This window comes from Carettochelys insculpta, chromosome 1, assembly GCF_033958435.1.
Source record: "Carettochelys insculpta isolate YL-2023 chromosome 1, ASM3395843v1, whole genome shotgun sequence".
Taxonomy (NCBI): Eukaryota; Metazoa; Chordata; order Testudines; family Carettochelyidae; genus Carettochelys; species Carettochelys insculpta.
Window position 1 is genome coordinate 210,161,502 of NC_134137.1, and position 27,079 is coordinate 210,188,580.

Consider the following 27,079-nt stretch of genomic DNA (forward strand, 5'->3'; position numbering starts at 1 on the left):
GTTTATGTAGCGCCCTCCACTGTGCACCGGGGCACGGATAGGGATGTGAGTCCCATCCGGAGCCCCGAAGCAATTAGGGAAGCCCAGGGTGGCAAAGCCCGCGATGGTGGCATCCGGGTCCCCCAGCCTCACGAGCCTGTGGAGGAGCATGGCGTTGATGGCACGCACGACCTGCAGGGGAAGCACATGGGAGAGCACCAATGAGGGGTGAGCAGGGTGTGTGTGGCCCTCCCCTGCCAGGGCCCCCCTGCCCTCCCCTGCCCTGCCCGGGCCCCCCTGCCCTGCCAGGGCTGCCTCCCCCACCTTCCCCCCGTGGGTCCTCTTACCTCCACGAGGACAGCCCCGACGGTGGCCTTGCCAACGCCAAACTGCTGTCCCCAGACAGCGATGCCGACCCATTTCTCCACAGGGAGGGCACACCGCATGGCGGTGTCCTGGTGCCTGAGTGCGGGGGTGAGCCACTGGCATAGCTCCATAAATGTCTGCCGGCTCATTCTAAAGTTCCTGAGCCAGCGGTCGTCGTCCCACTCCCCAAGCACCAGCCGCTCCCACCAGTCGGTGCTGGTGGGGTAGCTCCACAGCCGCCGGCGTGTGAGGCGGGGGGGGGGTCGGGGTGCTGCAGGGTTGGGGGTTGAGTCCTCCTCCCCTGCGGGCCACTCCTCCTCCTGTGTGGAAAGGAGGTGCTCAGCTGCCTCCTGTATGGCATGGCGCAGGGCAAGCCCTGCTCCTGCAGGGGTGGCTGGGTGGACCTCTGGCTGCTGCTGGGGGTCCATAACTGCGTCCCCCGAGGTCTCCGTGCCTATGGCTCTGCAGACCACGTGCTGTGCAGGCTGAGTGTGCCTGGGAGGGGCCCTTTAAGGGAGAGGCTAGCTGTTGCCCCGGAAGCGCTAGCCCGCCCTGTGACCCTGTCTGCAGCTGTGCCTCGCACCCCTATTTTGATGTGTGCTACTTTGGCGTGTAGACGTTCCCTCGCTGTGCCTATTTCGATGTGGTGCTGCGCAATGTCGATGTTGAACATCGACGTTGCCAGCCCTGGAGGACGTGTAGACGTTATTCATCGAAATAACCTATTTCGATGTCTCCACATCGAAATAGGCTACTTCGATGTAGGCTTCACGTGTAGACGTAGCTTATGTAATGCCAGGGGAAGGTTAAAGAACTCAGGAAGGCCTATCAAAAAGCCCGGGAAGCCACCCAGTGGTCAAGGGTGGCTCCACAGACTTGACACTTTTATCAACAGCTGCACATGCTTATGCAGAGTGACTCCACCATGGAGCCTTGTCTGAATTACGACACTTGTGCAGGCCCTAGTGTGGAGTTCAGGGTGAGTCTGGAGGACTAGGGTGGCTCAGAGGAAGAGGGCAATGGTCAGAAGGGACGGGGCAACAAGGAGGGGACAGAGGAAGTTGTTTCAGACAGACTGGAGCTCTTCGCCATAGATCTGGAACTGGCCCCTCCACGGCAGGCCCCTTGACAGCATTCCCCTCCAAAAGAGGCCCTCCACGCTGGTCCCCAACCCCCCACAGCAAGCAGTTCAGGTGAGTATTTGTTTTGCACCCTGGAAGCGGGTTGGAAGTGGGTATAGGTACAGGTTTGCTAACTCTGGTTCTCTGCCCCTCAGAACAGAATGTTAATGTGTCTTGTGATGGAGCATTTCTCCTTTTTGGAGATCTCCTTGAAGGCCTCATCCAGACGCTCTTGTATTTTTTTTTCCAAGAGATTCTTGGGCAGTCCTGACTTGTTGCGGTTTCCGCGGTAGCACACCTTGCCATGCCAGGCAACCAGAGAGTGATCTGGTGTAATGGTACCACACAACATTTTAGCAAATTTTCTAGGCTTTTGGTCACACAGCAGGAGCATTTGTTCTTTCTCCATATTTGTTAGTTTTAGGAAGGTGATGTCTTTTCTGGCAACCTGCAGAAGAGGGGAATTTGCGTTTTTTTTTTTTTTTTTTCAAACTTACTTACTGCCCCACAGCTGTTGGGCTCTGGTGGGTGTTTCCCCTCCCATGTCCCTTTTCCCAGCATTTCTTTGCATTTTTGAGGAATCCCCAGTACCACATGGCTGCCAGGCTCTGCTGGGTGTTTCCTCTCTTGTGTCCCCTCCCCCCAGTAGTCCTTTTGATTTTTCTAGGACTCCAAGCACCATATGGCTGCCGGGCTCTGCTGGGCATTTCTCCTCCCACGTCCCTTTCCAAGCACCCATTGTTTTCAGGAATTCCCTGTACCCTGCAGGGGATTCCTTTGCTGTGCTTTCTGCTCCCATGTCTCTTTACATCCAGCCTTTTATTTGGATTATTTATTAATTTTTCTTTACATTAGTACCCCATGCAGATGTCCATTTTTCACTGCCACAGGACAGCTGGCCAGGACATCTGCCTGCTTCCCCTGCTTTGCAGATCTCCCCTTCCCCACAAAGAGGACAATTGCTTATAGCTTACCATGTCCACAAAGCAATGTGCTGAATAAGCAATGGCAAATGAGGTATTGTGAAATGCATGTGTACAATCCTATCCTTAAATAACCCATGAGTGTCCTTCAATAGTAAAGTTTCACTGGCAGTACACACGAAAACCCATTCATTGCACTTCAAAGCACATTATGTGAGTTGTATCTTAATTTTTACCTTCATTTTCCAGACCCAGTGCCCAGCATAGCCCAGAAAAACCAAAGACGGAAGACATGCAAACAAGATCTGATCCTAAAGCATATGGAAAAGTCTAAGGCAGAGCACACCAAGATGACAAAGGACACTGCTCAGTGGTATCATAGTACAGGTGAGAGACATCACAATCAAGGAGAGTTTAACAAGAAAATGCTTGACCTCCAGCGGCAGCAGGTGGCAAAGCTCAGTGAGACTGCAGGAAAGCACACAGAGTCCATGGCAAAGCTCCTAATGGCCATTACTGAGCAGATGGAGGGCCTGTGCTCCCTGCTGCAGCTGCAGAGGCACTCCCAACCCAGCAGTGCACCAGCCAACACCTGTTGGCTGAAGTCTCCTGAGGAGAGGTCGCCCACCCGCTGTTGCGGTGCCCACACGCAGAGAGGGAGGGCAAGGATAGCCTGATGCTCCAGCCTCAAGGACCATTGCAAAAGGCTATTCAATCCTTTGAGAAGGCTTCTTTTCTCTTCAACTTAAACCTCTTCTCCCCCCCGCCCAAAATAAAATAATTTCTTTGAGATTAGTGTAATTTCTTGTCATGCAAGAGTGGGCAGGGGGAACACAAATCAAACCAGGCAGGTTGGGGGCGGGCTTAAGGCACAGCTGCCCACTGATAATCCCTGGTCTGCAGCACATGCATGGCTGAGAGAACCAGGCAGGTTGGGAAAGGGGCTGAAGGCACAGCTGTCCACTGATACTCCCTGGTCCTCAGCAGATGTGCAGCTGAGGGAATAGGGTGAGGTGGGGGGGGTGCTGAAAGGCACAGCTGCTCATCACATGCATTTTACTTACTGCTACTTAACCCCTTCCCACCAAGTAAAAGCATTCATTCATTAAGCCATGGTATGAGTTATTGGCATTGCGACAGAAAAACACATAGGTGGCATGTACATTACATATCAGTCATGAAGCTGGTTTTTTTAAAGTGTCACTTATTGCTGCTGCTTGAGCTACCGATGAATGGTTGTGTAAGTGGTACACAAAAGCAGTAAGCCCTGCCTATGGCCTCTGCTTTGCAATGCCAGATTTATGAGAAAGTCATCACAGAATCATAGGGCTGGAGGGGACCTCAGGAGCTCATCTAGTCCAACCCCCTGCTTCAAGCAGGATCAACCCCTACTAAGTCATCCCAGCCAGGACCTTGTCCAGCCGGGACTTACAAAACTCAAGGGATGGAGAATCCACCACCTCTCTAAGCAATGCATTCCAACGCTTCACTACCCGCCTGGTGAAATAGTTTTTCCTAGTATCTAACCTACACCTTTCCCTCTTCCACTTCAGACCATTACTCCTTGTTCTGCCATCTGACACCACTGAGAACAGTTTCTCACCTTCCTTTTTAGAGCTCCCCTTCAGGAAGTTGAAGGCTGCTATTAAATCACCTCTAAGTCTTCTCTTCTGTAAACTAAACAAGTCCAAATCCCTCAGCCTATCCTCATAGGTCTTGTGCTCCAAACCCTTAAACATTCTTGTTGCCCTTTGCTGAACCTGCTCCAGCAAATCCACATCCTTTTTATACTGGGGGGCCCAAAACTGGACACAATATTCAAGATGTGGCCTCACCAGTGCCGAATAGAGGGGAATAACTACTTTTCTAGATCTGCTTGAAATGCTCTTCTTAATGCACCCTAGTATACCGTTAGCCTTCTTGGCTACAAGGCACACTGTTTACTCATATCCAGCCTTTCATCCACCATAACCCCTAGGTCCCTTTCCATTGTACTGCTCCTGCGCCAGTCGGCCCCAGCCTGTAACAATGCTTGGGATTCTTCTGCCCCAGATACAGTTCTCTACACTTCTCCTTGTTGAAGTGCATCAGATTTCTTTTGGCCCAGTCCTCCAATTTATCCAGGTCCCTCTGGATTCTCTCTCTATCCTCCAACATATCTACCTCACACCCTAGGTTTGTGTCATCCACAAAGTTGCTGAGGGTGCAATCTAGTCCCTCATCCAGGTCATTAATAAAGATGTTGAATAACACCGGCCCCAGAACCGAGCCTTGCGACATTCCGCTTGAAACCGGCCACCATCCAGATGTTGAATGATTGACAACTACCCGCTGGGCCCAACCCTCAAGCCAGCTTTCTATCCATCTTATAGTCCAAGGATCCAATCCATATTTCCTTAACTTATGGACAAGAATGTTGTGGGAGACGGTATCAAAAGCCTTGCTGAAGTTAAGGTATATCACATCTACTGACTTCCCCATGTCCATAGAGCTTTTTACCTCATCATGTTGACTACTTTTGATCACTTTACTCTCTTCCAAGTGCTCCAAAATGGATTCCTTGAGGAGTCCCTCCATTATTTTCCCAGGGATTGAGGTAAGGCTGACCTGTGTATAGTTCCCTGGATTGTCTTCCTTTCCTTTTTTAAAGATGGGCACTACGTTTGCCTTTTTCCAGTCATCTGGAATCTCTCCTGATCGCCAAGAGTCTTCAATGATAGTGGCCAAAGGTTCAGCAATGACCTCTGCCAATTCCCTGATTACCCTCGGGTGCATTAAATCCAAACCCATAGACTTGTGAACATCTAGTTTTTCTAGACAGCTCAGAACTTGTTCCTTCCCTGCATGTGGCTGACCTCCACTTTCCCATAATTTATTGTCTAGGACCATCATGTGGAAGTTGACTTTGTCCGTGAAGACTGAGGGAAAAAAAGTATTGAGTACTTCAGCTTTGCGTACATCATCTGTCACTAGGTTACCTCCCTCATCCAGTAACGGCCCCACGCCTTCTCTGATAACCCATTTATTGTGAACATGCCTGTAGAAACCCTTCCTGTTACTCTTCACATCCTTGCCAGCTGCAGTTCCAATTGCGCTTTTGCTTTCCTGATTACTGCCCCGCACTCTCCAGCCATATGTTTATACTCTTCCTTAGTCAACTGTCCACATTTCCATTTCTTGTATGCATCCTTTTTGAATTTAAACTGACTAAGGAGTTCCCCGTTAAGCCAAGCTGGCTGCCTATCATGTTTGTATTTCTTAATCTGCAACGGCATGGTTTGTTCCGGTGCCTTCAGTAAGACTTCTTTAAAACACTGCCAGTTGTCTCCAACTCTTTTCCCCTTCATTTCCCAAGGGATCCTGCTCAGCCGTTCTCTCAGGGAATCAAAGTCTGCTCTCCTGAAATCAAGGGTCTGTACATTACTGCTCACCTTTCTTCCTTTTGTCCGGAGCCTGAAATCTACGATCTCATGGTCGCTGCAGCTCAGGATTCCTCCCACTTCCATTTCTTCTACTAGTTCTTCCCTGTTTGTGAGCAGCAGGTCAAGCTGTGCATGGTCCCTGGTCAGTTCCTTCTGCACTTGTACCAAGAAGTTATCTCCAACATTCTCAAAAAAATTCCTGGATTGTCTGTGTGCTGATGTATTGGTCTCCCAGCAAATGTCCGGATGATTAAAGTCTCCCATGAGAACAAGGGCCTGTGATTTGGAAGCTTGGATTCACCTGGATTCACATATGTTGTGCAAAACAGTGGATGCTGTAATAATGGTGGGGACATTACCTTCAGAAAGGTCTGAACATTGAATAAATATCCGAACCTCACTTTTAAATGGCTAAAGGTGCATTCCACCACCATTCTTCACCTGCTGAATCTGTGATTAAAGTTTTCCTTGCTGGGGTCCAAGACAGGGTAGCAGAGGGTAAGCAGGTTCACCCAATATAACAATGGATGTCTCCACGTTACCAATCTTGATTTTACAAATCAGGGGAAAAAGTCCCATTCAGGAGCTTTCGGTACAGTCCCGAATTTCAGAATATGTGCATGTCATGAACCCTCCCTGACCAGCCAATGTTGAAGTCGGTAAAATAGCCGTTGTGATCTACCAACCCCTGCATTACCATGGATAAGTACCCATTTCTTTTTATATACTCTGAGGCCAGGTGGTCCGGGGTCTTGATGGGGATGTGCGTGCCATCTATTGTCCCACGGCAGTTAGGAAAGCCCTGGGCAGCAAAGCCATTTATCATGGCCTGTACATCTCCCAGGGCCACAGTCTTCCTGAGGAGATGCTGACAGATTGCCTGGGCCACCTCCATCACCACAGACCCCACTGTAGATCTGCCCAGCCTGAAGTGATTTGACACTGACCGGTAGCTGTCAGGCATTGCAAATTTCCACAGTACGATTGACATTCACTTGTGAACCGTTAAAGCCAGCCTCATTCTTGTGTTGCTGCACTTCAGGGTGGGGGCCTGCACATCACAAGGTTTCATAAAAGTGGATTTGTGCATGCAAAAGCTCTGCACTCACTGCTGGTCATCCCAGGACTCCAAAACAATGTGGTCTCCCCAGCGTATGCAGGTCTCCCCAGCATATGCAGCGTATGCAGGTCCAAAACCACCACTCCACTGTCAGCAAAGCATTAAGGGCAGCCAGCAGCTGAGTTTTTGGACTGCAGTTGGGAGATTTGCTCTTCCAAACCATCCTCCTCCTCCTCCTCCTCCTCCTCCTCATCAGCAGCACCATTTATATAGTGAAGCATCACCGGGCTTTGGAATTGAAGGACAAATTGTGTGACAGCCACTGTGGTTGCCAAAATGATCTTTGCTATGAGTTGGAGAGTTTGGGGATCTATGTTTGCGCTGGAATGCTGCACCAGGAGATGAAGCAAGCTCTACTTCTTCTTTCACTTGGTTACTGATGCTGTGAATTCTGGGACAGTGTTGGAATTCTGGGATTCCAACATGAAACACCCACAAGCAACCAGGGCTGAGGCACTGTGGGATAGGTACCCACAATGCAGTGCTCATGCTGTTTAACTTCCGCGGGGCCATGGAGACATGGAGATTCAACATGGAGAAAAGGTGAGTCAAATTTCAAGAAGCTTTGTAGACACTTCATTCAAATTTATAATATTAAGTTTAAATATTCAAATTTATTAAATATCAAATTTATCTTGTAGTGTAGACGCAGGTGAAGATGCTTCTCCCTTCTGACCCTTTAAGTATAGGCCAATAGACCTCATAGAAGAAAGGGAGAGGGGAAAAAGAGCAGGATAATGGAGGAAGTATCTTAATAAGTCTAGATTCTGCATTTTTTTTCCTCTTCTCCAGGGGAAGGGACTTCATTGCGTTCATGCTTTCTGTGGTGGTCCAATATCACGCTGTGAAGTCAAAAGTCAGAGTGGAAATGAGCTAGTTAGAACCCTCCTGTCCCAGAGTGCCCTAGTGGGAGGATTCTGATTTGTTTCTTCCCTTTGGACTGTCTTCCTCTTTCTGTCTGAACAATTTAAGATAATTCAGTGCTCTACAACCCAAAGGAGAAGAAAAGCAATTATATTAAAATTAAAACCTGGGAAGTGAGAGAGACTAAGAGAGAATTACACTATTTTTATATTCTTTTTTTTCTGTGTTTGACATGTGAGAGAATGAAATCCCTCATTTTGGGATAGATTACTGTTTTCGTGTAAGTAGGATTGGATTGCTTTGGCTGAGGGAGCCGCATTTGGATCATCAGGATGAACAGCACTATACTGATTTCAGGCAGACAGAAAATAAAGTGCAGTGGCATATTCATCTTCTCAGTACTTTTTTTTTTGGTTTCAACAGAGGAACCAGATATAAGCAGCATTTGCATTTTTTAAAAAATATCTTCATTACACCTGTTTGTTTCCCACTGCCTATCTCTCCACTTCAACACTGATTTTAAAGTAGGAAAAAAAAAAGCAATCATGTAGCACTTTAAAGACTAACAAAATAATTTATTAGGTGATGAGTCATCCTGGAACAGACCCACTTCTTCTGATTTGGAAATTCTGATGAAAGTAAACTGGCAAAATGAGAATTTTTGTTCCAGTTTACTTTCATCAGAACTTCCAGAGGTGAACAAGAGGGTCTGTCCCACAAAAGCTCATCACCTAATAAATTATTTTGTTACTCTTTGAAGTGCTACAGGATGGCTTTTTTGTTTTGTGAAGATGCAGACTAAAATGGCTACCTCTCTGTGACTATTTTAAAGTAGAGATAAGAAGTATGTTACCATTCTGTTTGATTGTTTATGCTGACTTTAGCTAAAAGTTTATTTACAAAATTGGATATTGAGCAAACCAGATGGCTTTTTAATCTTCCAGGACTATCAGGGTCCTGCGTTAAAGAACTGTGCCTGAAAAATGGTGTGTTTACAACCATTAGGAAAGGGACTGGGTCAAGGTCTAGACAAAGCCAATCCCTGGATCCCTACACTTTCATTTACTCTTTCAGTTGGCTTCCATCTCTTTCCTGTCAGGTTCTGCCTCCTGGCTTGAAAAGGGAGGCATGAGGAGGTGCAGAATTTATAGCAGCAGCAATGGAAGCTGGAATAAGGTCTTCCTTATACCAGAAGAACTCCATTACAGTACTGTGGAACACTCCTCTGAAGTGTATGGAAACTGTACTTGCAGCTCAACCCAGCCTCACTGCAGCATTGTAGGCTACAGCTACGCAAAGTTATTTTGAAATAACTTTATAAGCATCTACACTACACACGCTATTTGAAAACAAATTCGAAACAGCGGGTGCGTTATTTCGAATTTTGTAAACCTTACTGCACGAGGAATAATGCCTATTTCAAAATCGCTATTTTGAAATAGGTGCTGTTAAGACACAGAATAGCGCTATTTTGAAATAAACCATAATGGCATCCAATGGCACTATTCTGAAATAGGCACTATGACTACTTCTACACATGCCCCTCCCTTTCCGAAGGGGCATGTAAATGAAGTGGGCTGAAATGCTAATGAGGCGCTGATATGAATATTGACAGCCACCCAGAGTGTCGAAAGTTCTGCTTTCAAACTGAAAACTAGCCATGTAGATGGGGTTCTTTCAAAAGGAAACCCTGATTTCAAAAGCACCCTCCTTTTGAAAAAAAGGGAGCTGACCATCTAACATACTTAAATGTTTTTTAAAAAACTCCTCAAACAAAACTCTGATCCCTTTTATCTGTGTAAAATCACGAGCTTTCATGAAGTTACTTCTCATACACTTCCATTTAACCAAGAGAATTTTCAGGCCTAAAGTCCTGTCATATTACTATTAGCAACTGAGCTCCTAAAGTCGTAATTGTTGGGTCTGCCAGAGAATGGGGATGCTTAGTGAAAGGAAAGCAAATGTATATAGCAACCATGATGTTTATTGTGAACATAAATGAGACAATATAAAAGTGAATTTTGCGTCAGTTTGACTAATATGTTTGACTTTCAGAAGAAAACAAGATCCTAATTAAGGTTTAAGTGGATCATTTCAATCCAAATTAATTTTAAATTAAAAAATAAAGCTGTTGGTACATAAAGGCCTTTTAGGCATTCAGACTTTTGGCCCCTTTATATATGGGAGCACTATCACCAACTCCTAAAGAAATGATTTCCAGGTCCTGCTATTGCAGACCTGACATGGCCCATTTGCCTGTACAAGGTCAAAGCAACAGTTTAGATGCAAAATGAACTGCGCTCCATGATCCTACAGGAACTCCATTCTTCGCACTCTCAATAGGGGTAAAAATGCTTTGGGGCAAGACTGAAGCATTTCAATGTCCTGGAAGTGGATATATGTACTCATTAAACACCACGTGAAATAGGCAGCATTTACAAAGTCATCAAGTGTTTCTTTCCTTTGTTTCTCAATAAAAGAGCCTGAGGGCATAATGCAACTGTATCATTAAAACTCAATGCTTAGAAAATAAGGGGATTCAATCAAACTGGTATGGCTCACAGATACATTAACAATACATTACCCTCTCCCCTCTACACGCTTCAGACTGGTGTCAGTAGCCCTGGAATATCCTTTATTTTCTTTCCTCTACAAAGTGAATGCTAACATACACCCTGCCCACTGAGCAGATTGTGTAATGGAAGCCTTTCAAACTTCTCCAGATTTTATGTGCAGAAACTAGCAGCAACGGAAGTTCTTACATGAGACCTCCAGCTACAAGATTTGGCTTTGACAGCATACACTTGGTGTGGAGCAAATGCTACAGAATATTTCATCTTGACTCAGAAGTCAGTCTCAAACCTTTGGATGTTCTAATGACTTCAAAAACAATCCTTGCAGGGCTCTTGCACAATACACATATCTCACACTGCACAGATGACAAAATGCTGGTGAGGGCACCACATTTGCCAATGATAAGGGAATTGCACACACACAAAAAAGATGCAAAACAGTGCTCAGTATGTGAGAATGAATGACACAACACACCAGATGGTGATTAATCTCAGAACATAACCATGTAACTTTTATTTTAAGTACGTTAGGTATTTCCTGCCCATTCTCAGATTTTTCTGTCTTTTGATAAAAGAAGAGATTAAATTAGATATTAAATATAAATGAAGATGATCCTGGCCCAGTGAATTTCACACCGGTGATGTCATGCAAGTACATTCATACTTGGGAAGTACAGAAGAAAGTATTTAACAATACAAAGGCTCTGGCTCAAACAAACAAAGGTGAAGACATTCAATTCAATGTGAAGGTAGAATTCTGGCCTTAGCCATCCTTCTATGCAATCCTTCTGCAGGTCATAATGCACTATATTGACAGAATTGCAAAAACAACTGTTTTCCCTCCAGTTCTACTACAATGCATTATAATGTAGCACTCCTGAAGCCTCCCGAAGTGCTGGGAAACTCTCTTCAACATCTCTTTTGTACAGAACTATATGAAATTTCACACAATACACAGAGCTACACATTAGTCTGAGTCCCTCAGTAATCTCTGTTACCTAGGCAGGATGAACAATGAGATTATATAAACTATATGGAAATATAACTATGTCACAGAACTGGAAGGGACCTTGAAAGGTCATCGAGTCCAGTGCCCTGCCCTCATGCTTTTTTTTTTTTAATCTGTTTGCCTCAGATCCCTAAATGGTCCCCTCAAGGCTGAGCTCACAACCTTGGGTGTAGCAGGCCAATGCTCAAACCATCAAACTACCCCTCCCGCTACTAACTTGAAAGTTTACTGTTTTTATTTTACCCTTACTCCAGTTTAAGTCATTGCGAGTTTTCTGGTCTAAGGATTTAGTAAGGGAGTATGATCCCAAGTAAAAAGCCTTTATAGATGCATGCTAGTGAAAACATATCTGGGTATCTTAGGCTGTGTCTACGTGTGCCATTTTTTCTGGAAGTGGCATGGTAATGAGCTGTCTAGAATATGCTAATGAGGTGCAGATATAAATTTCCCATGCCTAAATTTTGAGGAAGAGGGGGCTTCTGGAAGGAGGGTTTCCTTCTGGAAGATGCCCATGAGCCACACGTTTGCACGTGTATTTTGGAGTCCAGAAGAGCTTCTTCCGGACTTCAATCGAGGTGCCTATATGCTAATGAAGTGCAGGAAATTTACATCTGTGCCTCATTAGCATCTTCCAGACAGCTCATTAACATGCTGCTTCCAGAAGAAGTGGCAAATGTAGACACAGCCACATGGAATACATCCCACATATGTTTGCTTGATATTCTACACTGAACAGGAAAGCGCAACAGCATAGACCTTACTGACAGCCCACGGTAGAGAACTTTAGTGGTAGTGGATGATTGGACTAAAATTGCACTTCACAGAAAGTTAACAAAAGAGCCTTACAGAACAATGCTAGTCTCATTTCCCAACGTGTGGTCTTTGGCCCAGTACCAGTTCTTGGGGGAAAAAAAATACCACTCCTTAGAAAATATACAAATTGTTGCTATGTACTATTATTATTATTATTATTATTATTATTGTGAATAAATAATAAACAGCGAAAATTTATTCATTTTTATAAACATTTATATTTTTGGGCTGAAAAAAAAGGGTACTGAAAAACACTAGGTCCCAACCATATAAGGCTTGGGAAACCCTGCCTTAGTGAATTAATGCAGGTTCAGGCACTTCGTGATGTCAAAAACGAATTTCTTCAAATTCTGTAAAACATCAAAAATCTCACCAGCTAGGAACCTGATAAAGCAACTTTCCAGTCACAGAACATTTCACTGGAACAGCTAGTTATACAGAAGCCAGAGAATTTACAGTATGAGTGATGACAGACTCTTAGTTCAGAAGGGTGAACTTCATCACTATCAGTAGTGCAAGGATTCACTGTGACATTGCAATGCCTCTAGAAAAATCATCTTCAGAATGAGCACTTTTCCTATGCTACATCTGAAAGCCACTGTTAGTACAGAAAACGTATTCTATAGCATTTAATCTTACCCACGAGTAAACTTCTGCCATTTACTTCCTATTTCATATTTTACAGTGATCCCTGACCTCATATATTTTAATCAGATGCCTTTTAAATTGGCTTTCCTCCCAGGTCAAGTTATTCAACACAAACAATCCTTACCCTTTGTTTAAAAACTATTATTGGCAGACTTATTAATTATATGTACATAAGAGATAGTTTTAGCCCGAGGGAATAACACTGTATTCTTCAACTGCAGTCTGTAATAGCTTCCCATTATTCTTTGCAGACTTCTGTGGTTTATTTTTTCTTTAATGAAGTACATTACAGCAGGGATTACTAGTACCAATGTAGTTAAAAGGCACACTGGCAATGATGGTAGGTTTAAAACAGAGCAACTGGAAAATGTGATTTTGTTTGTGGAGATACATACTATGGCCTCACACCATAAGGTTGGTTTCATTTCAGTCTGCTTCCAGCTACTGTCTTCAGAAGTATATAAACGTTTCAGAAATATAACAATTACAAATTAAAAACTTGATTAAAAAAAGAAAAAACTTCAGCATTTGGTTAATTTCTTCCCCATACAAAAACACACAAGTACATATTTAGATGTCCTGGACTTCAAGGGAACTTACTTGTTAAAAATCTGTTCCTGATCAGGGATGCTTCCCTGAATTAGAGCCTGCTATAGGGTAGATCAGATTATGAGCTTGTAAATCTAAGAATCTCTCACATTGTTTCTTCAAACCTGTTTATCTTACTCTGCAAATGCAATACAAAATGCAACACTGAAAATAACCAGCATGGACTTTAAAGGGCAAAACCAAATACAGTCTCACACACACTTCCCAAAACCCCGTGCACATGCTGGGGGCTCAGGCTGCGTGCAGTATGTGTCCTCCAGCACAGCACTGGCAGAACCTTCCTCAGCCCCAATACGACTGAGCGGCATGGATCTGCAGCACCTCCAAGATGAGGATATCATGCACACCATGGCCAGGCTGATGGCAGTCCTCGCAACAGGCCAGCTCAGGCTCTGGATGGCCCACCATGTGGCCGGCTTCCTGCAGCCCCCCACCAGGGCAACCAGAGCACTCACTTCCCCGGGCCTATCATGACCTGTGGCGGTACCCCACCATTGGGGAATGGTGGAACCGCATAGTGCTGCAGGAGTAGGATGATGAGCAGTGGCTCCGAAACTTTTGGATGACCAAGGCCACTTTTATGGAGATGTGCCAGGGGCTGGCAACAGTACTACACCACCAGAACACACACAGGCGGCCTGTGCTCCTCCCCCTACCCAGACAAAAGGGTGGTCATTGCCGTGTGGAAGCTGGCCACCCCGGACAGCAACCACTCTGTCGGCCACCAATTTGGGGTGGGGAAGGCCACCATTGGGGTCGTCCATCTTTAAGTAAGACGGGTGGGGTCATGCACCCACAACGGGTCCCAGGAAGGGGTCCCAGACAGGAAACAGGTCCCAGACAGAGGACAGGGAAGGGGTTGGGGAGGGGCCCCAAGAGGGGGATGGGTGCTGCCATGCATCCTGCCACATGCCCACAGGCACTTTTGTCCTCCACTCCATGCAGGTTGTTGATGCCATCAACCACACCCTCCTGCACCTGCTCATCCACGTGGGGGAGGTGGATGCTGTCATGGCCAGGTTCCAGCAGCTGGAAAGCACCCGTGTTGCCATCTAGGCCCCAACACATAGCCACGGATGTTATATCAATCGCAAGGGCTATCCTTCCATCATTCTCCAGGCCTTTGTGGGCACCAGTGGATGATTAACTGACATTTGAGTGGGGTGGTTGTGCAGGCTCCATGATGCCCCCATCCTGTGCAACTCCTGGCTCAGGTGCAGGATGGCCGATGGGACCTATGTCCCACCTCCCCCGCCTCCACAGGAGCTCTTGGTAGGGGACACAACTATGCCCTGTGCACTGTCGCCGAGGTGGCCTTTGCCCTTGAGGCCTGGCGATTGCGCCCCTAAATGGGCCAAACAAATGAGAGCCAGGACTGCTACAATGCCTGGCTCAACCAGGCCCAGAACACAGTGGAGGGGGCATTCAGGCATCTGAGGGTGCCTGGGGAAGATCAGGGAGGTGGCTTGGCTCATGCCCTAGATGGTAACATCCCCTCACTACCTCGCTTCCCATTGCTGTCCCCTTCCTTCTGCTGGGGCTCCAGGCACAGGGCCAGGGGTGTTGCAGAGGGCCCCAGCTGTAGCTCCTCGTCCTTTTCCTCCAGCTCAGCTGCATCCATGGCCTGTTCCAGGGGTCCAGCCTCCCTCGGGCAAAGGAGCTGGTCCAGTTCTTCAAAGTAGGGGCAGAGGGACCTAACCTTCATGAATTTATCTAGCTCTTTCTTAAACCCTGTTATAATCCTAGCCTTCACAGCCTCCTCTGGCAAGGAGTTCCACAGGTAGACTGTGGGCTGGGTGAAGAAGAACCTCCTTTTATTTGTTTTAAATCTGCTGCCCATTAATTTCATTTGGTGTCCTCTAGTTCTGATATTATGGGAACAAGTAAATAATTTTTCCTTGTTCACTTTCTCCACACCAATCATAATTTTATATACCTCTATCATATATTCCCTTAGTTGCCTCTTTTCTAAGATGAAAATCCTAGTCTCTTTAATCTCTCTTCATATGGTACCCATTCCAAACCCCTATCATTTTAGTTGCCCTTTTGTGAACCTTTTCTAATGCAAATATATCTTTTTTGAGATAAGGTGACCACAACTGTACACAGTATTCAAGATGTAGGCATACCATGGTTTTATACAAGGGTAATAAGAAATTCTCCGTCTTATTCTCTATCCCTTTTTTAATGATTCCTAACATCCTGTTTGCTTTTTTGACTGCCACTGCACACTGCATGGATGTTTTCAGAGAACTATCCATAATGGTTATATCTACACTTGCATTCCTCTTTCGAAATAGGCATGTAAATAAGGGACATCAAAAATGCAAATGAGGCACAGATTTAGACATCGGGCACCTCATTTGCATATTCTTCTTTCAAAAGCACTTCTTCCAAAAGAAGAAAAGCAGTGCAGGTGCAGCTGTTTCAAAAGTAAACCCCATCTTCAAAAGAACCCTTCTTCCTAAAAAATTGGCAAAGAGCCATATCTACACTGCTTTCCTTCTTTTGAAAGAAGCTCTTTTGAAGAATATGCAGATGAGGTGCCAAATATGTAAATCTGTGCCTCATTTGCATTTTCGATATCCTTCACTTGCATGCCTCTTTTGAAAGAGGAATGCTAGAGTAGACACAGCCAATGACTCCAAGATCTCTTTCCTGATGAGTTGTAGCTAAATTAGCCCCTATCATACTGTATGTATAGTTGGGGTTATTTTTTTCCAATGTGCATTACTTTACATTTATCCACATTAAATATCATTTGCCATTTTGTCACTCAATCACTCAGCTTTTTGAGAACCTTTTGAAGTCTTCACAGTCTACTTAGGTCTTAACTATCTTGAGCAGTTTAGTGTCATCTGCAAACTTTGCCACCTCACTGTTTCTCTAGATCATTTATGAATAAGTTGAATAGGATTGGTGCTAGGACTGACCCTTGGGGAACGCCACTAGTTACCCCTCTCCATTCTGAAATTTTACCATTTATTCCTATCTTCTGTTTCCTGCCTTTTAACAAGTTCTCAGTCCATGAAAGGATCTTCCCTCTTATCCTACGACAACTTAACTTATGTGTGAGCCTTTGGCGAGGGACCTTGTCAAAGGCTTTCTGGAAATCCAAGAACACAACATCTACTGTATCCCCCTTATCCATATATTTGTTAACCCCTTCAAAGAATTCCAATAGATTGGTAAGACTTGATTTACCTTTACAGAAACCATGCTGACTTTCACCCAACAAATTATGTTCTGCTATGTGTCTGACAATTTTATTCTTGACTATAGTTTTATTCTTGACTATAGTACTAATTTATCCAGTACCAACATTAGACTTACTGGTCTGTAATTGCCAGGATTGCCTTTAGAGCCCTTTTTATATATTGGTGTTACATTTGCTATCTTCCAGTCATTGGGTAAAGAAGCCGATTTAAAGGATAGTTTACAAACCACAGTTAACAGTTCCACAGATCTATTTTCTCTAAACTATTCATTGTTGGATATATTTTTACCAGATCCACTCTTACTGGTCTCTTTTCTAAGGTAAGCAATCTCTAACTTTTCATTCTGATTTCATATGAGACCTCCTCTATGCTCTTTGATTAGTCTCAACAGCCTTTTCTGAATCCCCCTCTAACTTCTGCCATTATGTTTTTGAGAGGGGGCCTCAATGCTGAGCAGTGTTCTGCATGAAGGTGCTTCACAATTTACATAAAGGTATGAATGTGTTCTATATCACACCCTCTCCTGTTCCTTATGTATCCTTGTATCTTGTTTGTATTTTGATCACAGCTGCACAGTGAACAGACATCTCTGCTGAGCTGTCTACAGTGACCTTTCCTGACCTGATACAGTTAAGTTAGAACTATGTAAAGTGTGTGAGTAGTTTAAATCTTCCTCCCAAAATATGTTATCTGACATTTAATGACACCCTAGATTCATTTCAGATCCTACACTAATTGAAGGTAGGTGACCATTACTGTTTCCATTTTGTGGTGGAGAAATTGAGACAGAATGGATAGGTCAGTTGCTCAAGGTACCACAATGATAGGACCAGGAAACTAAATCTTCCTAACCCCAGTCCTGCACTTCATCAAATACCTGTTTTCTGAATTGGATGGAGTTGAAGAGTTTAGTGGGTCCATTCTTGCAATTAGCATGAATTAGCACTTTTATTTGTAGCCTCAACAGAGCTGTTTGGTTAGTCGGAAAGGAAATTTAAGAAAAGTCTTGCCTCTTAGAAATATTCTTTCAGATCACATTTGAAGACTGTTGACTGAGCAGTGTTACTTCTCTCTATGCAAAATCTGTTATTTACACATCAATAGAAGATTTCAGTGTTTTAGAGTTTTTAAGTCTGGTACCTAGCATTCCCAATGACATTTTAGACTGTCTTGCTGATACTTAATGGCTAACAGTCTTCAGCTCTCTCAAAACCATTGCCCACCTCGACAGCTAAATATCCTGCATCAGACTAAAAAGATAATGCAGACCAATACAAGGGCTAAAAAGCTCTTGCTATTCTGACAAACCTTTAAAAGAAAACACATGCACTGCAGAATGAATAGGTATCATCTGTATTTTATTATGTCCCCAAGGATGTGAAATGAGGACACACAGAGATGCCTCACTGATTACTTGTGAAATTAAGTTTCCTCTTAAGCAAAGATGTTGTCTTCAGCATTCACCTCTCTTCTCCCAAGTCCATATTTAATTGGATGTATTTTCATTTTCATTAGCTACAGCTAAAGCTTGAAAATTAAACACCTTGGGGCTCTAGGGACAATGCAAGGCTGACAGTCTTCTGACCACTGCTGAAATGAAAAGCCCTAGGCCACTGAAAAGCTACAGTACTGCAAAAGCATCATATTCAAGCATGGTTGGTTACATTTCAGCTGTTCTTTCGACTTCCCTGAATTCTATGGTTTGAAGACAGACTCTTGTAATTTCTAAATAGGGAGTTTTGTATGTATGAAAAATTCTCTAGCATTAAAGAGTAATTATTGTACAGACACTAATATTTGTGTCTGGTATCCCATAGAGCTAGTTTTAGCATGTGTGTTCCCAGTAACACAGATCTGTACACTGCAAGACACTGGTGTCTGTGTCTGCAGTTAGTGTAAGATTTGAGGCTTTCGCATAGATAAGCACACAGTTTTGAGTGTGCTTAAGGGGAAAGTTTGTGCAATACAAAACCAGGCAACCACAATAATATGAATGAATACCAGATTTTGGATATTTTAGGATAGGAATATCTGCAGATGTCTGACCACAAAAATGCTCTGGCAGAGAACTCTAATAATAGGTTGAAATCGTTAACCAGGCTACAGGAGAAGGGCACCCACACATTAGCAGGGTGACAAAATACAAATAAGAGGGAAGAAACCCCAACTGACAATGCTTTAGGTTTAGTGGTATCAACATAATATAAAAATTTTATCCCATGCTATGTGCAAGCGGCAAGGAAGATGTGATACTCAGGAAGTGCCAAAATGTTGCCCAGTAGTGATAGTGATATGGAAGAAACTAGCTAACATTTTGGGTTGTTCTACAAAGGATGGTCTGAGTATACCAATGTTCAGATGTACATTCGGTATGTTCTTTGTCTACTGTGCTTGGCTGAAGCATTTGTGAATTTGCTACGTATGTTACAAGTACAGAGGGGTTCCTAAAGTGTGATTGTAGCAAGTGTATGCATCGTGGTTCCCAGCTGAACAACAGTAATAATCCTAGACCTGGTCCTGCAACAACAACCTACCAAATCTCAGAGGGATAACTGGGAATTCTTAATACACAATCTATAGATCAGGAAACACACCTCTACAAAGAATTGTAGAATAAGGAGGAAAAAACACAGTTCAGCCCCTTCACTCACTAGTTTATGACCTTGTGGCAACACAAAGTAGCACCTCAGATTTTATGTAGAAAATAGGAGGAATCAGATGGGATACATTTGTAGTGCACACCTTTAAGGCTTAAAATTTCACCTCTCTTGCAGAAAAGGATATTGGGGAAAAAAACAAAACAATACCTGAGACAAACTCAGTGCTCTTCAACAATGGTTACTATACAAACTGAGAAACTGTCAGCAGAACAGAGGGAATTTTTGAGTTTTCCAAAATACATTCCAGATATACGTTAGTCAGTTAATAAGACACATTCTCTCTGCACATACTGGGCCAAATTATCTACAGATAGTTTCCAACATGACCACAAAGCTTGTGATATTTTCTTATAAGAGTATCAAAAAGTATCCAGTGCTGTGAACTGTATGAGTCCTTGCTTAAAAAATTGTCCCACAAATTGTTGACACCTTTAAGAACTTGAAATGAAAGTACAGCTCAAATTTCAGCTCTGGGTAACTAGAGGCTATTTTGTTAGGTGAAAAAGAAACTGTTCATGTTAGGCACACTCCAATAGTTCACAAAATATCAGGCCAGGTTCACCACTATTCTGGTTTTTTTGAGCCACTCGTAATGGATGAGTTAGTATCCCCATTGCTCAGCAGCACTGGATTACTTCTACCAAAACAAGCAGTCAGTCTGGTTCATACCTCATAGAAATGTCACAAAATTCAAGTGTTTATAGCAACAGTACCAGTTTGTCTTTTGGGTTTTTTTTTGTTTATTTGTTTTAAAGAATTCGAGATAATTGTAGAACTTCCTGAAAAAAAAAAACAATCAACCATAAATGACACAAGGCTATGAAGCCTGTTTGCCTACTTTCACAAAACTGATGTGGGACCTGCTAATCGTAAAAAAAAATCAAAGACTTTTTTCTGAACCCAGAAAGGCATTATTTTTCTCAAAATTGAGTTTTATGATTTAGTTTTGGTTTTGTAACAAAATTTGTGACAAATGGTCACTTGCAGAAAGTAGACTTTCAAATATCCTTCTCAACGAAACTACTCCTTTTCATTCTGAGAGTTTCACCTTTACAGTTTAGGGTTAGAAGCAGCCTGAAATAAAAGAAGCACATCTGAAATAAATAAAACAAAGTCAAAAGTACTGAACTGAATCCAACCACACTAAAATGAACAGTGTGTTTTCATACCAATCTCTCTGCCTAGCAGAAATACCCCTAACCCAAGGCAGAGAGATTTCCAGGATATATCTGACAGCCTTATACTGCACAGTTTGTGGCTAGCCCTCATTACTTTTCAACTCTACCTGGGGAAAAAAATGTACAGGCTGAATGCCTCTGGGTCCAGCAACATTGCTGCAGTAGCGAGCCCCTGAACCAGAGATCTGCAGGAGGCCAGCTGCTGAAAGAGTAGGAAACCGGCAGCTGGGGCTGGTAAAGGAGCTGGGAACCTGGAGGAGTCCAAAGGTGGCAGAGCTCAGAGGTTCAGGACTGGCTACAGAACCCAGTATCCAGGGCAGGGAGCTCAATGGCTCCTGGCTAGCACAGCCTGGGAGCAGTGTTGCCTGGCAGCCAGGAGCAATACAGCCCAATAGCTAAACAACTGAGGGCAGGGAGCCTGGTGGCCAGGAGGGGAGCTCAGCAGTGTCTGCTGATGGACCCTGGGAGAACCTGGAGTCTGACAGGGAGGTGCTGGAACTGACCTCCCCAGTCCAGCAAACACCCTCATTCAGGACTGGTCAGGTCCCAAGGGTGCTGAACCAGGAATGCCCAACATGTAGTTTGTTAAATGTGTCTGGCAGACAGAGGGAATTTCATTGCTCTTTCTTCTTTGTTGAAATCATGTCCTTGAATCATTGGAAGAACTGCATCTGAGAGACCTGGTCTGATAATTTATGTTCTTTATGACCAGAACAGACCATAAAATCAGATGCTACAAAAATTTGGTAATAAAGTTATCTATGAGATATAGCCCCAAAATTGAATGTCACTGAGTTGTGGCAGTCTGTTGCTATCTGGATTATAAAAGATATATTTTCATATTGATGTGTGTCAAACAGAGGAAATTGTCAAGACTTAATTCCAGCTTTAGTAACCCTATGCAGAAAACTGCATGCCTTTAACATATGCATTATTATCTGGCCATAAAATTAGCAGAAATGACCATATTTCAGCATTTAATGTGGCCTTTTAAAATCTTAATAGCATGTCTAAAAAAGTGGTTGCCATAAAAATGAGAAAATCTCAAATCTCATGGAAGATTTTTTTGTTTTTCTTCCCATTTGGTGTTGCCATCACATATTTCTATTCATGCTATAGTACTCAAAACAATAAAAAATGAAACACAGAAAAGCTGTGTCTACACGTGCACGCGACTTCGAAGTAGCGGCACTAACATCGAAATAGCGCCCATCGCGGCTACACGCGTCGGGCGCTATTTCGAAGTTAACTTCGACATTAGGTGGCGAGACGTCGAAGTCGCTAACCTCATGAGGGGATCGGAATAGCGCCCTACTTCGACGTTCAACGTCGAAGTAGGGACCGTGTAGACGATCCGCGTCCCGCAACGTCGAAATTGTGGGGTCCTCCATGGCAGCCATCAGCTGGGGGGTTGAGAGACGCTGTCTCTCCAGCCCGTGCGGGGCTCTATGGTCACCGTGTGCAGCAGCCCTTAGCCCAGGGCTTCTGGCTGCTGCTGCTGCAGCGAGGGATTCATGCTGCATGCACAGGGTCTGCAACTCGTTGTCGGCTCTGTGTATCTTGTGCTGTTTAGTGCAAGTGTGTCTGGGAGGGGCCCTTTAAGGGAGCGGCTGGCTGTTGAGTCCGCCCTGTGACCCTGTCTGCAGCTGTGCCTGGCACCCTTATTTCGATGTGTGCTACTGTGGCGTGTAGACGTTCCCTCGCTGCGCCTATTTCGATGTGGTGCTGAGCAACGTCGATGTTGAACATCGACGTTGCCAGCCCTGGAGGACGTGTAGACGTTATTCATCGAAATAGCCTATTTTGATGTCGCCACATCGAAATAGGCTACTTCGATGTAGGCTTCACGTGTAGACGTAGCCAAAGAGAGCAGCTGGCCCAGGTTCTTCTGAATACCCCAGTTAAAATACACAGTTATACTAAATAAACAGGGTGTATGGGGTGTACAGGGAGGGGTGGTACCTCTGTTGGAGGGACTTGTCGTACCCCTTCGGGGGTAGTCCGTCCACTTTGGTCCCCGCCTGCCACTCAGCTCTCACTTGTGGCTCCAAGTAGCTGCAGCATGCGCAGCGGCCACACCCGAGGCAACGGCTTCGACAGGCTGGCCGAACCAGGTGAGTGTAACCGATAGGGCTCAAACTCTCGGTGAATTTTCGGATGTGCCTCCCAGCGTGTGAAGTCAGTTCTGGCGGACTGGGCAGAAGAGGAGATCATTTAGATCCAACGGCCAAGAGGGCAGTTCTGCAACGCGTTGTGGAAAGTGAAGGGCTTGACAAGGCACGAAAGACGTCAAGGCCGTCCACTGCAACCAAAGAAGTTACCAGTTGTGACGATTCTACATACCACTGGTGCCTGGCTTCCAAGGTCGAGAGAGCGGGATTGCTCCCGTGCACTGGCTCTACCACTTAAAAAGCTTTCCCGCACAGGTCCTGTGCAAATCATCATATCATCACATCACCCAAGTCCTGCCATGATGGGGGAGGGGCGAAGTGACAGGTGGAGGTTACCACTGGGAGTCGTAGTCCCAATCCCACACGGAGGCAGCCTGTGGACAAGTGGTCGTCCAGCTCCGTACCTGGGGCAGCAGAGTTGCCCAGCAGCATCCCAGGTATCTGAGCAGTCCTCTTTAGGACAGCACTGCTCAGCCTAGTAAGGGAGGGGCCTAGAAAAGGTGGCCTAAAAATTGCCTGCCCTACAACAATAACTGGCCAGCAAGCCGCAGCCGGCAGTTCAACCCTATTTGCGGTCAAAACCAAAAGAAAAATTTGAGAAAACTTACCATTGGTGTATGGAATGTTCGTAATCTCATGGATCGAGAAGCTGTTGCAAGACCTGAGAGAAGGACAGCTCTCATTGCTCGTGAACTAGCCAGCTATAACATTGATATAGCAGCATTAAGTGAAACAAGATTGGCTGGGGAAGGTTTCTTGAGTGAACCAGGAAGGGGTTATACCTTCTTCTGGAAGGGTAAGACTGAGACAGAGGATAGAATACATGGAGTCGGTCTGGCAATAAAAACCTCATTGATGCGTCAACTCCCAGACCTTCCAGCGGGTATCAATGAAAGATTGCTGGAACTACACTTCCCACTAAATGCCAAACGTCATGCCACCATCATCAGTGCATATGCACCCACTCTAACGTGCCCTGACAACTCAAAGGAACAATTCTATGAAGATCTCGACAGGCTGATCAAGGCCACACCTGCAACAGACAAACTACTCCTACTTGGAGATTTCAATGCCCGAGTTGGGGCTGACAACGAGAACTGGAAAGGAGCAGCCGGACCACATGGTGTAGGCAAAATGAACAACAATGGACTACTCCTTTTGAGCCTTTGTTCTGAAAACTACCTGACTATTACCAACACTCTGTTCCGACAAGCGGATAAATACAAAACGACATGGATGCACCCTAGGTCTAAACAGTGGCATCTGATAGATTATGCCATTGTCAGAAGGCAAGATATCTGCGATGTACTGATCACCCGATGAGGCACAGAGTGCTGGACAGATCACAGATTAGTCAGGATGTCTCTTCAACTTTACATCGCTCCCTCTCAGCACGAATGCCTTAAGCATGTGTGACCTGCTTTTAACATAGCCAAATTGAAGGATGCCCAATGTTTAAACAATTTTCAGAAGAGTCTCGATGACAAATTAACATCCCACGGTCAACTGGTCGGTACTGTAACCAAAAAGTGGGATCAGTTCAAGCAGATAGTGACTGACACAGCAATAACATCGCTTGGACCAAAGAAAAGAATACATCAGGATTGATTCGATGAGAACCAAGAAGAAATATGTTCAGCACCGGAAGTAAAGAGAAAAGCCTTTATTGAACGGCAGAATGACCCCTCCTCAGCCTCCAAACGGGACCATTTCAAGCACCTTCAGAGCAAAACACAGAAAGACCTCTGTCAGATACAAGACAGCTGGTGGGAGAGCAAAGCCAAAGAAATTGAGCACTATGCTGAGACCTACAACTCAAAGATGTTCTTTAGTGCTATCAAGACTGTCTATGGACCTTCTAAATCAAGGACTACCCCATTGCTCTCACCAAACAACACAACGCTGGTCAAAGACAAAGAGGGCATCAACGAAAGAGGGTGAGAACACTTTAGCAACCTCTTTAACAGACCATCGACTGTAAATAACAACGTCCTCAATGAAGCTCCACAACAACCTGTCCTGACAGATCTTGACTTTCCGCCCACTATAGATGAGATTAAGAAAGCTGTTAGCCAGATGAGTTCAGGAAAAGCTCCTGGAAAAGATGGGATACCAGCAGATACATATAAAGCAGTAAGTCCAGCAGCACTGGCAGCGTTCCATAGCGTGATCATCAGCATCTGGGAGGATGAAAACATACCACAGGACCTCTGCAATGCTATTATTGTCTCCCTTTTCAAGAATAAAGGCAGCAAAGCAGAATGTGGAAACTACAGAGGCATATCCCTCCTCTCTGTTGGAGGGAAGATCATCGCCCGCATCATCTTGAACCGCCTAATAGCCAGTATTTCCGAGGCAAATCTACCTGAAAGTCAATGCGGTTTTCGACCTGGCCGGAGCACAGCCGATATGGTGTTTGCTGTCAGATAAATACAAGAAAAGGGCATTGAACAGAACATGCACAGGCGTTTGATACCGTCAACAGGGAAGCCCTTTGGACCATTCTAATAAGACTTGGCTGCCCAAGAAAATTTGTCCAGATTATACGCCTTTTCCATGACGACATGACAGATGAAGTACTGTCTGATGGAGCCACATCAGTCCCCTTCAACATCACCAACGGCATGAAACAAGGATGTGCTCTCACTCCTGTCTTATTTAACCTGTTCTTTGCATGCGTCCTTAACCATGCAATGAAAGATCTGGACCGAGGTATATACTTGAAATACCGGCATGATGGTTCACTTTTGACCTCCATCGTCTGAACGCAAAGACTAAGACAGTGCAAAAACTCCTTTCTGAGGCACTCTTTGCCGATGACTGTGCCCTTATGAAAATGATCTTCAGCACATTGTCAACAAGTTTGCTGAGGCCTCGCAACTTTTTGGACTATCTATCAGCCTTGGAAAGACAGAAGTTCTCCATCAACCTGCACCCGGATCAAATGCTCCTGTCCCGAGTATCTCCATTGACGGCACTCAGCCTAAAGTAGTGGAGAACTTTAAATACCTGGGTAGTGTCATATCCAGTGATGGATCACTGGATAAAGAGATCAACGTGCGAACATCCAAAGCGAGCCAGGCACTTGGCTGTCTGTGTGTCAAAGTTCTAAACCACCATAACATCCGGATGTCAACAAAACTGCTTGTGTACAGAGCTGTTGTTCTCTCATCTCTTTTGTACGGGTGCAAAACATGGACACTATATAGGCATCACATCAGGCAGCTCAAAGCATTCCACATGCTGTGCCTCTGTAACATGATGAAGATTCGCTGGCAAGACAAAGTGCCCAATCTTGAGGTCCTCGAGAGAACCCAGATGACAAGCATCGAAATGATGATTATGAAGTCACAACTACGTTGGACCGGTCATGTCAGCCGCATGGATGCCAACAGAATCCCTCACCACCTTCTGTATGGTGAACTCTCCCAGGGCATCCGGCGTATAGGTCATCCATGGAAACGCTACAAGGATACCATCAAAGCCAATCTGCAGTACAGCAGGACCAAACCTAGGGACCGTGAGGATGCCGCCAGTGACAGAACACAGTGGCGTGCAACAGTCAGAAATACCTGCATTGCCTTTGAGGAAGACCACTGCCGGCATCTACAAGAGGCATTCGAACGATGTCACAGAGCATCAGCAATGCACAACCCACAGATTGCAAACTTCCCATGCACCATCTGCGGCAAAATGTGCACCTCTAGAATTGGTTTATACGGTCACCAGAGGACACACCATAAGACCAATAACAGATGATCTGCACAGATTTGTCATCATCGGATCGATGGACTACCATTATTATTATTATTACTAAACAAACAGAATCTCCAGCTTTCTTCCATGACAGTATTATCCTACTGCTGTAGAATTTAAGCAAACTAAGCCCCCTCCACACAGTCATCCTCCTGACAAGGTCTTTATAATTCTCCTACCTCCAAAAAAAGCAGGGAAGGAAAGATGGGCCTTGAGGTATGCAAAAAGCTCAGGATATTTGAGACAAAAGGTTAGGAAGGTTGGTAAATTTGAAGGTGAGGAAAACATGCTACTAGCAATCCTCCTTTCCCCCCACTTTTTTTTTAAATAACCAGGGGAAAATTCACCCACCTCTGATCTGAGAGGGAAATTCACCTATCTCTAATCACAAGCAAGTGTTCCCAGAGAACTCAACTATACCAGTATCTTGTCTCTTTCAGTCAAAGCTTTTGAGCTTTCTGATTCCTAGAAGTATCCCATTACAGCATATTCAGACAGATGAATTACACTGCACATTAACAGAAGGGCAGAGTAACCTCCCAGTTGGAGCTGAAATAACCTAAAGGATGGATGGTAGCCTCTCCAAGCTGGGCCACTTCAGAGCCAAGACCCAGACCACATCATCGTCAGTGGTAGAACTCCAGTACTC

General features: G+C 44.7%; 1 protein-coding gene across 4 annotated transcripts in view; it reads right to left on the bottom strand.

Moving 5' to 3' along the window:
- EPHA3 (EPH receptor A3) overlaps positions 1–27,079 on the bottom strand; it is a 413,871-nt gene that overhangs the window by 161,997 nt on the left and 224,795 nt on the right. The window lies entirely within an intron of this gene.